Below are 13276 nucleotides of genomic sequence, written 5' to 3' on the forward strand. Positions count from 1 at the left end.
ATTCTGAGTAAGAGAATACTTCGTAGATTCCTGCATCATTTGTGCCAAAGTTAATAAACATTAAATAAAGCTACGTGCGCATGTGCAGTGCGCACACACACAAACACACACTCACTCACACTCAAAGGTATTCAAATAGTGAGTTTAGGTGCCATTCGTTAATTCAACCTACTCAGGTGAGGAGGAGCAATGATGCTAGGAGAGGAGCAGAAACCCACTGGCTGGATAAGCAAATGGACAGCTTCCTGTGCTTTGTGGAATGTAGCAAATGTTGTCATGTTGGTATTGCTATTCACTGAAAATGGTCAAGAAAGTATAGCCTGGAAAGAGGTTGGCACTTTTAAGGTTGAGTGGAGAAATGATTTTGATCTGGTTGTAGCATTCCAATTCTGGAGTGGCCACAGGGTTCTTTGCCACAGATGGTGCACCCCTATAACTTCATCGTTACAGTATGATTCCTGGACCCGTAGAGATAGTTAGTTTTACAATGATGTGTTTCAAAAGTCTAATTCTGAGTTGCTTGTATTCCCTGGCTCTCTAGGCTATTTTTGCATTAAATCCCCCTGTGATGGAATATTTTCTATTGGTATAGTGAGATTATGATGAAGAAGATCAGAGACACCAAACCTTTAAAAGGTCGCTTTCTGATGGCTGTTAAACCTCATGTTATTTTACCACTAGATGGGACATTGAGAAAAGCATGGCAGTCCTGCAAAATGCTGGGGCGAGAAATCATTTAGACGAGGAAAGGGAAGATAACCATGGTTTCCTAAACTGGGATTCTCTGACCACCGTTTATTCAGTGGAGGAAGCACATTCATCAATGGGGATTTTGGTTCTATAATGATTCTAAAATAGTTAACAGCAGCCATCACGATGGAAGTGACATTATCTTTTATCAATTGGCTGTTTAAGACAAAGTGGTGAAACAAAATGACTGTATACAGCTCCTTATTGCAGGTTGAATATATGGTGTCACTAAGCTTGTCTTTTTCACTACAAATGCTCTAGAATGCTTAAGGGCAATCATGCAAGTATTGCCATGGCAACACCTAATGGTTGCTGATGGCAAGAGCATGAACATGACTACTTGATCTATTTATAATTGCCTACTGACTCACAGGAAAGTCGTCTTGATTGACATATTTTTGTCCAAGAAATAAATTGCATATTTCAATCAAACAATTTTTCCATACTTTTCACAACAGTGTAGAAGCTATTTTCATGAAATACCATATCTAAATCTCAATCACGTGAGACTGAATCACACTGATGAGGATAGTTGTCGATTCAAATTCTGTTCTGTGTTAAACCAGCCAATTTAGCATGACAGTACGAATGGCACCACTGGCTTTAGCAGCCACAGGTGGTGATGTTGATGGCAACTGCATGCTCATTATACAGGAAGCCCTGAAGCAAATGTCTTGAGTTTCAAACTGAGTACACAATCAGATTAGGTTTAGATATCTCTAGTAAAAATTTAAAATGGTCATTTACAACCTTCCCAACTTCACGAAAACACCAATTGCATAAAATGTCAACCATTGATAGAAAATGAGTAAGGAAGGGATACAATATTTAGAACAGATATAGAAAACTTGTGAGTTGTATACGTATGTACTCTAAAGCTTGCTAAGCATCTTTATAATAAAGTAACGGAAACATTGTCAATCAGCACTTCTAGGTAAGGAAGGAATTTAGATAATGTTTAGGTTCAGTTTGTAATAGACTTAACTATTACACATTAGCTTAGTTGGCAACAGACTCTCTTGGAATTTGTGGCACCAAATCCAACTGCAAAGGGTTAAGTACAATCTCTATGCCTTCTGGAACTGCTGCAGTCAATGTGATGAAGATACTCCTACCATTTTATTAGGCAGGAGTTCCAGCAGCTGATCCCCTAATGAAGAAGGAATGGCAATACCGTTTCGTCATTTTGGTTTGTGTCTTGAAGGCGAATGTAGGGATGATCATGCTTCCATATGCCTGATACCTCTGTCCTTTGTGGTATAGAATGTAGGTTTGGGAGGCGCTAAAGAAGAAGTTTTGGTGAGTTGCTGTCGTACATCTTGCAATGGTACAGTTAGCAGTCATGTTGCACCAGTGGTGGAAGAAGTGAATGTTTAAGGTGGCTAACAGAGTGCTGGTCAAACAAGCTGTTTATGATAGATAGCACTGATCTTCTTGGGCATTGCTGGAGCTGTACTGTTTGAGACAAATGGAGAATATTCTGTCATAAATGACACAGATTTCTGCAAATGACACAGACTTAGGAAACCATAGTTTTTATGTGGCTTGATCAGTTAGGTTTCTGGTGATCCCATGATGATGGTGGGGAGCGATTGAATGTTAATGTCAGGGGAGGTGCCACGGTATTCCAGATGTGATGTAATCAGCATTGTTACTTGCATGCAGGTGGGAGTCAAATGGGCATTCATTTGGGCTCCTTTGAATAGGAACATACTGTTGTTGTGTCAGGTGGTACATGTTTGTGAATGTGGTGCATCTTATGAAGGCTAATACTGCATTAGCCCTAATTATTTTTTTCACCTGACCTAAGTGATGGGTGTATGCAGGCTCCTAAATTTCTTTGCTGTCTACTATTCACAGAGTTATTGAATTGTTATGGTGCAGGAGAAGACTATTTGGCCCATTATGCCTGCACTGGCTCTTCAAATGAGCATCATTACCTAGTGCCAAAGTCCTTTATCTCCATACTATTGCACACCATTTCTATCCAAAGACTCATCCAAATGTTCTCTTGAATGCCTCCACTGAACCTGCCTCAATATGTTTCCAGGTAGTGTACTCCATACCCTAAACACTTGCAGTGTGAAAATTTTATTCTCACATATCTCTGGCATCTTTTGCACATCACTTTAAATGTATGCCCATTTTTTTATTCATGTGTGGAACATGGGTGTCATTGGCTGGCCAGCATTTATTGCCCATCCCAGGTGTCCTTGAGAAGGTGGTGGTAAGCTGCCTTCTGAACCAGCACAGTCATGTGCTGTGGATTGACCCACATTACCCTCGAGGAGGGATTCCAGGATTTTGACCCAATGACAGTGAAGGAACAGTGATATATTTCCAAGTCAGGATGGGGAGTATATGCAGGTGGTGGTGTTCCCATGTATCTGCTGCCCATGTACTTCTAGATGGAAGTGGTTGTGGGTTTGGAACATATTGTCTAATTTTCTTTGGTAAATATCTGCAGTACATTTCATGGGTAGTACATGCTGTTGCTACTGAGCATTGTTGGTGCAGAGAGTGGATGCTTGGATACAGTGCCAATCAAACAGGCTGCTTTGCCCTGGATGGTGTACAGCTTCTTGAGACAATTCCCACGCATTCCTGACTTGTGCAGTGTAGATGGTGGACAGGCTTTGAGGAGTCAGGAGGTGACTTACCACAGTATTCCTGACCTGCTCTTGTAACCACTGTGTTTATGTTTTGGGTCCAGCTGAGTTTCTGGTCAATGGTAACCACTAGAGTGCCGATGTGGGGGATTCAGTGATGGTAACACCATTGAAAGTCAAGTGGCAATGGTTAGATTGTCTCCTATGGTCATTGCCTGGCATTTGTGTTGTGCAAATGTTATTTGCCACTTATCAGCCCAAGCCTGAATATAGTCCAGATCTTGTTGCATTTGAACATGACTGCTTTAGTATCACAAATTGTGCTGAACATTGTGCAATCATCAGTAAACATCTTCGCTTCTGACGTTATGATAGAGGGAAGATCATTGTTAAAACAGTTGAAGATGGTTAGGCCTAGGACGCTACCCTGAGGAACACCTGCAGAGATGTCCTGGAGCTAAGATGACTAACCTCCAACAGCCACAACCACCTTCCTATGTGCCAGATACAACTCCAGCCACAGGAGAGTTTGCTCCCTGATTCCAACTGATTCCAGTTTTGCGCAGGGTCCTTGATGCCACATTCGGTCGAATGCAGCCTTGATGTTAAGGGCTGTCACTCTCACCGGACGTCTTGAATTCAGCTCTTTTGTCCATGTTTGAACCAAGGCTGTAATGCGGAGCTTGTTCTTCTTCCTTTTTTAGCGGGATTCATTCTTTATTATTTTACGTCTTTCTCTCACACTTACCTGCTGTTTCCATCGCTTAATCTATCAATATCTCTCTTTGAAATTGTATGGTCCTGTCTATAATACTTACCACACTATCAATTGTCAGGCTTAGGCAAATCACTCTTGACAACATGCAATGGGATGTCTTTTGCTTGGAGAAATTTAAGCATTGCAATTTACTGCTGACAATATATAGGTCCGAAATATTTTGGATCCAGACCACCTGCTGTGAAGCTGTCTTTGCTACAGTTCTGGGCTCCTGGCACATCAAGGAGCCTGTGCATCACTGTGACAATTTCAATCCACTACCAGAAAAAGGACTGACTTCCCGAAAAGTTACTCTAATCAGTTTCACACAGTCAGTAGCTGACACTTGCATTACTCAATGTAGTAATGGGGTAATGTGCTGGAAATCAAGTCCTGGTATGGATTTGGTCCTTCCACAAGTGGGAAGATTTAATGAAGCGACCAAAATCTCAATTTGAGTCTTACTGATTACTGTGCAGGATAAAAGCAAACCCCACCAGGTTCCTTCAGTACAGGTGTTCAAAAAACACTATTTATTATAACACTCATCTTTAACTAGAACAGTAAAAGAATAGAATTTCTAATTCATGTGCCTTAAAATTTACCCCTCTTAAATTCAGATGCACAAAGAAAAGTATAGACAAAACACAAACATCATGAGCGGAGGGAAACAAAATAATCATGAGAACACAGTTGTGTATCATCAGTCCAAGTCACAAAACCAGATGAGTTGGTGTCACAATTTTTTTGACTCCTTGATATTACCTACATAGTGGCGATCAGTCTGTAGTTCATTGGTTGCTTTGTTGAACCCGGATTTTTGTGGACGCCTGTAGGTTTTAGCATCTCTGAATGTAGTTTTTCCTGTTCAACAAAGAATTGGAGACGACAACCTTTACATACAGAAGAATTAATGCAGTTAATTCTAGAGGTCTCCTCACTTCTCTCTGTTTTATTTCCCTCACAGGATCTGTGGTAAACTGCAGCCTTACCAATCAGAGGGTTATTCCTATGTGGAGTCACCTGACTCCACAACAATTGTTACCAGATTATCTGGAGTTAAAGTCTCCAAAAAGTAACATTGTGTCATATGCATTCATTAGCTTCATTTGTTGTTTTTCAAGTTGCAAACAATTTCTTGTATATTCTCTCTCTTTTAAAAGCAATGTCCATTTTTTTCTCATTTTCAGTCCCCCCGATCAAAAATGAAAAAATGTAGTCTCTTACACACTGCAAGGAACCAACCCTTGGATGAAGAACATGGAAGTGGGAGCAATGTGTGGAGCAGTAGGATGCGATTTCATTAAAATTTTCATGTCCACCTTCACCCCCCCCACCCCAAAAGCCCCAAGTCACCATTCATTCCACATAATTCCAAAGCTGCCTCCACAGACCAGGAAAAATGCAGTCCATTATCTCCATTCTCTACCTTCTACTGTTTAACCATTCTCCAAACCCGACATAATGTGCTGTCAATTTCCATGAGTTGTAATTTTAACTGACATGTCCTTTATGGGACATTATTGAATACCTTCTCAAAGTATATATAAATGACAGTCATAGACATTTTCCTCTCTGTACTTAGTCAAAAAAATTAAATTAGATTTGGTAGACTTTATCTACTATTTTAAAAATCTATGTTGGCTCTCTAATCAGTTAAAATCTCTTCAAATGCTCAGTTACTCTGCCTTCAAGTTTGTCATTTGTGTATGTTGTATGAGATAATAGTTCTGAAAGGGTTAATGCTGGAGACCGCATTAATCTCCACCAAATCTGATGATTCTATTCTGTCTTTGGCGGGAATATCAGGAATGTAGCTCTGGATCTTGAAGTGGAAAAATTCTCCCATCTATCAATAGTCTTAGCAAGTACATATTACCGGCTAATGCAACATGTTCCTGCTTGCTACTATCAATACATTACATTTCAAGACAATAACTTCTCTTGTTAAGACTCAATGGTGACGATTTCTCTACTACCGAAAATCAAATACACTCTTATACCCAGTCAAAGAGAGAAGAAAGGTGTCAGTATCCTTCAATCCATAAGTTCCAGAGTGTGCTGTGCCTGAAAACAGGCCTTTGATTTGTTATCTGCTGATCTTGAGCAGTTTGCCTGACCATTTTCATCAGTAATGATTTGTCATTGCCTTTCACTTTCAGAAGAAGGGGAAGGAGGCAAGTCCCAAGTCTATCTTGGCTGGTACAGGAATCAAACCCACACTGTTGACATTAGTCTGAACCACATGCTTGCCATCCAACCAGGTGAACTAACTATGTTCCCACTCCCACTCCCCCACTTAATTATAAATTCTAATAATATAGCCAGATGCTAAATTAACAGGTCAATAATTGCCTGAATCCTCTCACTCATGTGTTGTATGGATTTAAGCACATGGAATGCTCAAACATTCCAGCACAGTGATCTTCCATTGTACTTGTATTAAAAAATGCATGCACAAGTTCATCTTAACAAAGTTAACTGTGTTTTGTAGTGTCAAACAACAGTTTCAATTGTTAAAAACAACACAGAAGCAGTACAGAGAGCTGAACTCTTTGTCTTGAGTCAGCATTGTTGTGGACTTGCTTGGGTTTTGCAGGAATGTCTGGTCATGATTCTACACGTTTTTCCTTTATCCCCTATCCACTGTCTTCACAAACTGGGTTTGGGCTTAAAACTGGACTCAAAGTACAGTGGCGAAATGACAAATAATGAGGCAAGGCAGATTGTGAGAGGGATACAACATTTTACAGAGAGATATTGATAGTTTAAGTGGGGCAAAAAGTTGGCAAATGGAACGTAATATAAATGAAAAATTTCTCACTTTGGAAAGAAAGACAAAAAAAACCAGTATTATTTGAATGGAGAAACACTGGAGAAAGCTGCAACACAAAGGGACTTGGAGGTACTTGTACATGAAACAGAGAAAGCTAACACACAGGTGCAGCAAGTATTCAAGAAGGTTCATGGAATGTTGGCCCTTATTTCAAGAGGGTTGAAGTATAAGAGTAGAGAAGTCTTAATGCAATTTACTGTACTGGGTGCTGGTGAGACCACATTTGGAATATTATGAGCAGTTTTGGTCCCCTCAATAAAGGAACGATACCATTTCATTGGAGACAGTTCAGAAAAGGTTCACTCAGACAATTCCTGGTAAGGAGAGATTGTCTTCATAGAATCCCTACAATGGGGGGGATCAGGCCATTTGGCTCAACAAATCCGTGCTGCCCCTCCAAAGAGCATCCCACCTAGATCCATTCCCCTACACCTGATTTCCCATATCTAACCCACCAAACCTAAGCATCCCTAAGAACTGTGGCAATTTAGTATAGCCAATCTACCCATTCTGCACATCTTTAGACTGTGGTAGGGAACCAGAGCACCTAGAGGAACCCCATGCAGATACAGGGAGAATGTGCAGACTCCACACAGACAGTCACCCGAGGCTGGAATCAAACCTGGGTCCCTGGCGCTGTGAGGCAGCAGTGCTAACCACTGAGCCACCATACTTATGGATGAAGATTGGGTCTCTACTCACTGGGGAAATTGAAGAATGAGAAGTGATCTCTTTGAAACAAATAGGATCCTTAAGGTACTTGATAGGGTAAATGCTGGAAGGATGTTTTCCCTCACCGGAGAGTCAGGCCAGATGGCATAGTCTCAGAGTAAAGTGGAGCCCATGTAAGACTGAGATGAGGACGAATTTCTTCTCTCAGAGGGTTGTCAGTCTTTGCAGCTCCTTATTGTAGAGCTGTGGAGCAGAGTCATTGTGTACATTTAAGGCTGAGATGGATAGATTCTTGATCAGTTGTGGAATGAAGGGTTATGGGAAAAGGGCAGGATAGTGGACATGAGGAATGTCAGATCAGCCATGATCCTAGTAAATGGCGGAGCAGGCTCAAGGGACAAACAGCCTACTCCTGTTCCTATTTCTGATCGTCTTATGAGGTCCATCTCTCCCCACCCCCATATCCTTTAATACCCTTAGCTACCGAAATTCTCTCAATTGTAATTTTGCAATTTTCAACTGATTTAGCTTCAGTAGCCTTTTTCTAGATTTACAAGATATTCCAGATATGACAGCAGAAAAGTACAGTGTTGACGTGTATGTGTATTTCATAAATACAGCTACTTAGGCCTGCTAAAAGGTAATGACACTAAGCTCGTGCCAGGCTGCATAATTCCTGTCAGATTTAAGAGAACTAAGTGGATTTGTGCTGCATATTAAAAAGTATAAATAATGTTAATCAGAATCATCTTGTCACTCTTGCATTTTCAGGTTGTATAATAAATGCTGTAAATAATGTTATTCACCGTCACCTTGTCACTTTGCCTGATGCATTTTCAGTTTTCTTGGAAAATCTGCCATGTATCTGACTTAATCATTTCCTGCTGAGATCCATTGATGTTTTTATTATATTTGTCATAGTATTTCAGAAATACTTTGTTTTTCATACATGCACATTGCATAAAAGTTTAATCTACTAACAGAAAGAAAATGACTGAATCACCCTTTAAGAGCTAAAGATGTGGTTCTATTATTTGGAATGGTCTGGTGGGAGCAGAGGTGGGGGGCCTACAGTATAGGCTAGGCAGAGTGTGTTGCATTATCCTGGCATGCTATGCTCTGTACAATTGGAGCAGGCAACAAGGTGATGTGATGAATCCTGAGGAACTGGGGAAACAGAAGCAGTTTGATGAGGAGAAAGTTACTATTGTCCATGACAGAGCTCAGCTTAGTTTGGTGCTAAAGTTAGACAAGACGCCATTCACATTAGATGAAGGCTGGCTGCAGTATATAATTGTTGACTGGAAAATGATCTTTGATCATGATCCAGAAATGTCATTTACATTGCGTAGGAAACTTCAGACTCCATTAGTTTTGTTTGTGTTGCCTTTTGTTTTCAGTAATACAAAGCTCACATGTGTATTTGTGTTTGTTTGATTATTTGCCTGTGTGGAATTTTCCTCTACTGGACAGCGATGAGTTGCGGGTGTCCTGTAGACATTGAGGACAGATTAGCAATGACTTATAGAGGTTGGTTCAGTGGAATGTTGCTAACGATAGATAAAATTTGTGAGGTGGTGGTAAAACAACAACTGGAACAAGTGTAGTGGTTGTACATGCAATGGAGTGTCAACCATGCTGGCTATATACCATCAGCAAATTGGCTTTAGGGCTGCTGAGACATTATGTCGCCAGTGAAGTAAGATTGCCAATTCTTTGTTCAGGTATACAGCCTTTCAAAAATGATCCACGCACGAGAGAGATCAAATATCTACTGAGTGGTGAGTGGTTGTGGGAACTGGACGTGGTAAGATGGGGTGGAAATCAGACATTAGGGAAGCCATAAGGATGTCATAATTAATGAAGCTCCACCTCTGGCTTAGATTACGCAACTCTTCTTGTGCTGCTGATAAGTTATAGTTTACAGTTAATTATTGCATATGCTTCTGTAATATCAAATTTTACCCACTTTGTAGGATTTCTAATTTCTGGAGATTTTAGATTCAAACTCAGGAGGGAGTGCAGTCACAAACCTAAGTCATGTTTTTTTTTATTTGTTCATGAGACGTGGGCAGACTTGGCTACTATAGAGGGTTCTGAGGGTCAGGAATGCACTGCCTCGGTGGAAAGTTGAGGCAGGTAACCTTCTGATAACCAGTTAGGCAATTGATGTGGCAGAGGTGGGTTGGTAAAGGACCTTTGTCTTATGAATGTTTAATGTAAGGCCATTGCTGTTGTATGTCTCAGCAAAGGTGTTCATGTTGACTTGGAGTTCAACCTCCAAGTGTGTGCAGATGTGAGCATTGTCTCCAAACTGCTGCAGTTCAATGACATAGGATGAGACATTCTTGTATTGGTCTGCAAATGGCCAAGGTTGAACAAGTTTCCCTTTATTCTGTAGATTAGCTCAAGACCAGCAGGGAGCTTGTTGAGGGTAAGGAGAACATTGCAGCAAGGAAGATAGAGAAGAGCATCAGTGTGATGACACAGCCTTGCCTGATCCTGGTCCCATCATGAATTCGGTCTGTGCTGGATCCATTGCTTAGGCTTGTATAAAATTATGGAACAGGCGAATGATGGTGACAAACTTTTTAGAACAGCCGAAAAGGAGGAGTACACTCTGCATGACAGTGTTAGAGGAATTTGTGAGAGCAAGGAAGGCTTTGTACATGCTTTTCCCTGTATTTCTCTTGTAGCTGTGTTCAGTGAGATCATGTCTGATGTGCTCCTTAGAAGGTGAAATCCACATTGTGACTCTGGAAGGAGCTCTTCAGCTGCAGGAAAAGGTGATTGAGGAGGATTCTTGCAATAACTTTCCTTCAGGCAGAGAGCAGGGAAATTCCTCTGCAGTTACTGTAGGCAAACTTGTCACCTTTCTTGAAGATAGTCACAATAATAGCATCTCTGAGAGCTCCTAGTGCTCTCCTCCTTCTAGCTAGGTATACTTTTCCCACCATATTTTGATGCTTTGGCGGGGATTGTATCTGCTCACGACACCTTGGTGGATTTTAGCTGACGTATGGCCTTTTCTACCTCATACTGAGAGGTGTTATGCTCAGATGGTGGTGTGCAGCGTGCTACAAGAGTTGGCAGTACATGCATTGAAGGTAGAGTCTCTCCTAAGGAGACCTTTGAAGTGCTCCTTCCAGTCATTACCAACTGTCATCCTGACCTTGATCAGTACCTCCCCTTTTGTGGCCAGCAGCGGAGTGAGACCTTGTACGCATGGTGTATATGTACTCTTCACCGTGCTGAAGAAACTGCACACATCTTGGTTATTAGCTAGCTGTTGGATCTCCTGCACTCTCTCCACCCACCATCAATATTCCTTTTAAGCTGCGAGGTTGTAGGCATGTGCAACTGTTCTGAGTTCCAACACAGGCCACAGTAATGACTTCCAGATCTGGAATTCATTGCCATCCATGGACATTGGACGTCTGTGCAGAAGTAAACAAAAATTGAGACAAACTCTGCCCACCACATGTTCTTTAGAAGTAATTGCCTTTTTTGCTGGATTTTGCCTTCAGCTAGCCGCTTTCTAGTCCTCAAGTTGGGTTGTTGTGTCAGGTTTGGAAATGCCTAGCTCCTGGATCTCCTTGTCATTCTCATCTAACCTGTCCCTTGTATTTGTTGATGAAGTAGGCCTTGAGGGCAGACCAGACACTGGGGACACTCTGTATCACTAGGTGTCATTGACAGTGAGGCTCTGGTTGAATAGGGGTCTCTTATCAGAGCCTCTGAGTGCCTCAGTGGTGATTTTCTTGAGACAATGCTTCTGTTGCTGAAGCTGCTTTGGGGCTACACTGATACTGATGACGTGAATTGAGTAGTGGTCTGTCTGGTAGTTATCAGCTCACATCAGGATGTGGGTTATGCACCCATCCTTCTGGTTTCTCATTCAGATGATGACGTAATAAAACAGGAGTCAGTTCTTGTAGTGAGTGAATAGTCATGACTCCTTGAACTTGTCTCTCAGATGGAACATGGTATTAATTATGGTAAGATTGTGTTCTCAGCATTTTGTCAGGAGCAAGGTAGGGTTGCTGTTGGATTTCCCTACCCCTTCTCTGTTGATGACATCTCCGCCAAATTCTGTGCCTTTTCTAACCCTGGCATTGAAGTTGCCAAGCAGGATCAGCTTGTCTCCCATTAGGACTTGGGACGGGGCACTTCAAAGTCAGTATAAAATTCTTCTTTGAACTGGTCTGTAGCCTCCAGTGCTGGGGCATACACATTGAGGACTGTAGTGTTCTGGTTCTGGGCAAGGGTGAGCCAAAGTATCATGAGTCTTTTATTTGCACTGTAAGGGAAGTCTCTGATGTGGCTAAGCACATAGACAAAAACTTGGCAGATGGAATATTATGTGGGAAAATGTGAGGTTATGCACTTTGACAGGAAGAATAAAGGTATTGAATGTTATTTAAATGGAGAAAGACTTGGAAAGCTGGGGAACAGAGTGATTGGGATTCTCATTCTCATTGGGAATCTCAAAAAGCTAACATCCAAGTTTACTGGGTAATAGGGAAGGCAAACAGAATGTTGGTCTTTATTTTAAAGGTAATGGAATATAAAAATAAGGAGATTTTGCTAAAACTATACAAGGCACCAGTCAGACCACAGTTGGAATACTTTGAGCAGTTCTGGGCCCTTCAAATATGAAAATTGGTTCATTAGGTATGGAAAGACTCTCTTACGAGGAGAGATTGTGTAGCTTGGGGTTAAAATCATTGAATGTTAGAAGGTGACCTTGTTGAACATGCAAAATTCATGGGGGTCTTGACAGGTTAGATGGGGAAAGATTGTTTCCCCTTGTGGGAGAGTCTAGGACATGAGGGTGCAATCTCAGAACAAGGGGTCATACATTTAACATAGCGAGGAGGAGTAATTTCTTCTTTCAGAGTGTTGCAAATTTGTGAAATTCTGTACTGGAGAGGGCTAGCGATGTTGAGTCATTAAATGCATTCAAAGCTGATTTTTAATCAGTTAGTGAATCAAGGGTTATGGCAAAATAGGCAGGAAAGTGGAGTTGTGGGCTTTCAGACCAGCTGTGATCCTGTTGAATAGCAGAGCAGACTCGAAAGGCATGCAGCATTGGAAACAGTGCACAGCTAGAGTTTAAATACAGTGTTTGTGGTGTGATCACAGGAAGGACTAAGCAATGGCGGGCATTTCTTTTGATTGCAAGGTAGCTTAAGTGTGGCAGCATGGAAATGTGCTGCAATGATAAAGAGGTGAGGCAAAATAAAATTGCAGGAGAAAATTTGTTAGGGTTTAAGGAGGGATTCCCCTCCATGAACTACTCCCCCCTCCTTCACCAAAACTCACACTGAGTCAAACTTTGGGAAAATTGAGCTAATTCATTGTTCGAAAAAAAAAGCAAAGTATTGTAGATGCTGGAGACCTGAAGTAAAGACAAAAACGCAGCTGCTCTTGACAATCACTTTTTATATCCAACTTCACCCATACTAATGTCAGAAAAGGAGGTGGCTGTGGCACTCACCGGTTATACCTCCTTTGCCCCAGTGCAGTTACACAGTTGCACAGAGCGGCTGGCAAATGCAGAGTAAAAGACAAGTTCAGAAAGAAAACTTTTCCTTCAGAAAGACCCGTTTCATCTCCATCACTGCCCCTCTCCCACCTACGCACATACAC

This window comes from Rhincodon typus, chromosome 5 (assembly GCF_021869965.1).
Source record: "Rhincodon typus isolate 14 chromosome 5, sRhiTyp1.1, whole genome shotgun sequence".
NCBI classification, from domain to species: Eukaryota; Metazoa; Chordata; class Chondrichthyes; order Orectolobiformes; family Rhincodontidae; genus Rhincodon; species Rhincodon typus.